General features: G+C 32.7%; 1 non-coding gene across 1 annotated transcript; it reads right to left on the minus strand.

The window, feature by feature from the left end:
• Positions 1–2,692: 2,692 nt before the first annotated feature.
• On the minus strand, positions 2,693–2,766 carry TRNAT-AGU (transfer RNA threonine (anticodon AGU)). Its single transcript has one exon. It is a non-coding gene; the product is annotated as a tRNA-Thr (tRNA).
• Positions 2,767–4,461: the final 1,695 nt, after the last annotated feature.

The raw sequence follows: 4,461 nt of genomic DNA on the forward strand, positions 1-4,461 counted from the left end.
TTACTCCAAGGAAAAACCAATGCACAAAGTTTGAAAACTTGTATCAATTTAGTAGATTTTTTCACCTTGATTTTTTATCATGTGAGATTTCTAAGTTGTCAGATTATTTATTGAGTTATTCATCTCGAGTAGAATAACATCTTATCTCCACCACCAATTATAAAATATATTCCCGTTAGCAACACAAAGATAATTTTATCCTCACCACCTTTCAAGAAACTATGAATGGACTGAAGTAATTATTGTGTCGTAGGTTTTGTGCTGTATTTTAAAAGACTTCCAGTAAACCTTCCTATGTGTATACATTGCACCTTGTTGAGGTGCAGTTGCTAGTTATTATTGTCCTTGATACTTTATCAAAAGGAGAATTCTTCAAGAGTGAACTAGTTCCATTAATGGTTCATCTACTAGTTATGTCCATATAAGGATTCTTGCATATACAAGGAATATAAATGCATGACAGTTAGAATAGATGATTTTAAAGGAATTGGTAATGTGTAGGGTTGTGTGAGATAAGAGTGTAGACATTTTTTTTGTTTCCTGAACTTGTTGGGGTTTTCCAAATTGGAAGATAATATTCTCTAGATTTGAAATATCCATAGCATGAAGCACAACCATGTTTCTTATATTGGCATTTTAGTCCCCTTTTAATTTCAGGACCTTAATTCTTGTTTTAATCAGCAATGGAAGTTTAATTGGACAATGGTTTGTATGTGCATATGTAGCTATTATTTTTATTCAAGTGTTGTATCAATGAATTTACATTTTATGTGATCAAACAAAAATACTTTTACATTTTATGTATTCAAACAAAAATACTTTAAAACATATTAGGAAAGAATTATTGTATACCTTACAATGGTTTTACGTCTTATATGCAAATTATTGTATTATTTAGATATTTTATTTAAATATTCACACACCTTTCTTATGAATCTAGATAATGTGTAGCTCTATGAAATCATTCATGGGCTATTTATATGTTTTTTTTTTTTTTTTGTTTTTTCCTATCTATTAGATTTTAAAATATTAACTTTTTAATATGTTAACAACATATTAAAGCCACCCAACATGTCAAAAACTCGCCTTCCTCCATCACCCCTAGCAGAAAAAGTCCTAGGGATCATGGGCAGAAGCATCCTGTGAAGGATGTGAAGGACGACAGTGATGAGGAGGAGGATGTGGAGACAAAAGAGGAGGAAATGGAGATGCAGGAGGAAAATAAGGATGATCGTGGAGAGAAGAAACGCAAGAGGGAGGGTCTGGAGGATGAGATAAAGTAGCAAGAATGGAATATGTCTTCGCTGCCTCTTTCACCTATCCATATTCATGCACAACCTGAGGAACAAAATTTGGATTCTGAGATAGAGAGTGGGGAGGTGCAGGTAAATAACAGGAGGAAAGCTTGGAAAAACTTCAGAGTCGAGACCTCAAAAATGGGCATTTTTAAAGAGGCCATGATCCCGCAGGTCCTCATGGATAACCAAGAAGAGACGAAGCTTGAAGAACTCATAGACCCGACATTTGTGGCAATTTCGGACAAAGCAAGGGAAACTGGGTTGAATCTCCTGAATAATGCCCGCAATAGCATGATTAATAACTTCAGATCAATCAAGTGGCTTTTCCATGAGTTGGAGGAGGTCAAAGAGCAGGTGGGTCATATGGAGTATAACAGGAATGGAGCGGACTATGATAAAAAAGAAGGCAATGGCAAGAGGCTTAGTCTGGCGGAGAGAAGGATTAACAACCTCAAAATCTACAATTATAAGCTCTTGAATCAGATGATTTCAATGCTTACCTCCATTAACAGCAACATCATATCCTTAATGGACTGGATCAAAGACAATGCTATGAAGGATGATAAGGATGGAAAAGACAGAGATGAAGCTAGAATGGGGGTCGACACTGCTATGGACAACATCAACAATGATCAGGACCATGAGGATCAAAGGGACCACCTGCATGAGGCTGAGGAGAACAAGATGGCCTATGAGGCAGCTCAAGTCATGCAAGACCTAGAGAGAAAGAATGAGGACTAATCCTCTGCCTATTCTTTTGTTTCTTCCTGTGCTTTTTTTTTCTTTGGCTTTTTGTAAGGGCTTTTGCCCTGATTGTTTCTTGTGGTTTCTGTTCTTGGTCTTTTCTATGGTTTTAGTCTATCCGCTGAGCCTTGTGCTTATTATCAGCCTTTGAACTGGTACTTTTTTGGCTGGGCTTTTCATGCTTATTATCAGCCATGTTTATGTTTTAACTCTTGGGTTTCAAGGTCCCTGTAAAACCTGTTTATCTAATCAAAAACATATAATTTAGTATTGAACAATAATCAACTAACATTACAGCACGGTAAAACAATATTATCTCCATTATTTTTTAATCAATTTAGAATAAGTTGTCAAGAAAGACACACCAAGATATCAGAAGAATATGAAAAATATTAAAATGATATAATTTCTTAGTTCATCCATTAGAAGATTTCTGGTTCAAACTCAACATTTCAAACCATATAATTTGATCTATCATCAAAATGAAACATAAAAAACTGTATTGAACATTTAGAGTCATATTATATGATCGACAATAGAAGTATATATATATATATATATATATATATAACCAAATAAATATCAGTTCATTACAAAGCAGTCGATCATTCCATATCTTATATTAAGTAAAATTTAAAATGATGAAAAACTGCTCTGATTGAGAGTTGAACTCAAGACCTCCCGCTTACTAAACGGGTGCTCTAACCAACTGAGCTATCAGAGCTGTTCCTTTTCGGAATTCACAAATAGTTGAAACTGAAAATATTCCGCTTGATTATTAAAACTACTTCCAAAAAGAACATTCTCTGTGGTTTTTTATTTAAAACTGTTTCGTATAAAACATGAATGGTGGATGCTATAAGTCTAAAACGCTCGCTATAGGACGAGAGTAATCTTTATTTATTCTTTCATTTTTATATAATCCGTCATGTTGGGCCCATTATTTTAATTATTTCTGAAAATAAAATATGATATATATTAATTATAAAAATGGAATTTTAAGATCCAGCGATGATGAAACGAAATTACTGTTAAGAATTTAAAATATAACAAGTGACATTAGTGTAGAAGAGTTTCAATATCAATATTTTCTTCTAGACGATATGAGATGACATATGCTAATTTAAAGTATACATATAAAATAGTCGAATATTAATAATTCCAAAAGCTTATTGATTTATAAAGTTAGCTTTTTTTTTAATAATTGAAATTTTTGTTTTTATTATGTAGAGAAGTGTAAACATTGGAATAAAAATGAATTGATTTACATTCTTCTAATTATAAATACATGTTGAATTGTGTAAAATTTATCTACAGTTGTAAGCTCTATCAGAAACAAATCTATAACATTAAAAACTCGATCTGAAAGTAAAAACACAATTTGCAAGATAAAAAATAGAGAAAATAAAGCTTTAGAATAAAAATCTATTAATCATTGATTGAATATAAATTACAAAGTATGAGGTTTTATACAAAACCAATCAATCACCGCATGAAGTAAGGAACACCAATGAAATTTGCAATTTTGTAGATAGAACTGATAAATGTATGTGTTCTCAATTAATATAATGTTGCATGTAAATAGTTTAGTTCCTTTGTCCAAACTAGAAGTTACGATTTAGAGGAGGAATCAATGAGGTGTTTGAATTAATTAACGCCAACACTAGCTCCCCTCAATTCTAACTAAGGAAAAGAAAAAATCTAATGAAACGAGAGAGGGAAGAGGGAAAACCCATTGGGAATAAAACCCCCCTTCAAAATAGATACTAATAAAGCACTAAAACTACCATGCTACAATGTTTTTTCACCCCAAGAAGCTCTCTGAGAAACTGAAATGGAAGAGAAAATAGATCCCTCCTCAATGTGTAGTCAATGGTAGATATTCAAGACTACATGCAGAAGGTGGTCCATGATCTTCAAACAACATTCTTCCCTTTAGGAAGAAACAAAATTGAAGATGTATGAATGAAGTCTCCCCAATCATGAAAGGAATTTGTAGGAAGAAATCTCAAAATGTATGATGCCTTTGAAAATTGCTCCATGGTCTTCATCTAGATCTTGAAATAGCTTGAATATTTTAGAAATTTATGGATAACATAATCAAAAAACACATTTATCTCCTCAAAAGGAAAATAGATCTCCTCAAAATGTTGTGCAAAAGTATCCAAACTCGTATCATTCTATGAAGAATGGCCATGTAGAGAAGGAAGAAGAGGGACAAAAGATTCCTTCACAACAACTGAAGAAGAATCACCTTCATCAAAGAGAAGATGTATGAAATCAATAATGTCATCTAGATCTCAAATAAGGGATTCTACAAACAAAAGATATGCCCGATAGAAATTGATCCCAATGAATTGAATCTGGAAGACACAAATGATCTTGCTACAAAGAATCATTTGAAGCTTTCAATTAAGCA

The sequence above is a fragment of the Cupressus sempervirens genome, chromosome 5 (assembly GCF_028749045.1).
Source record: "Cupressus sempervirens isolate cs-2001-9-10 chromosome 5, ASM2874904v1, whole genome shotgun sequence".
Taxonomy (NCBI): domain Eukaryota; kingdom Viridiplantae; phylum Streptophyta; class Pinopsida; order Cupressales; family Cupressaceae; genus Cupressus; species Cupressus sempervirens.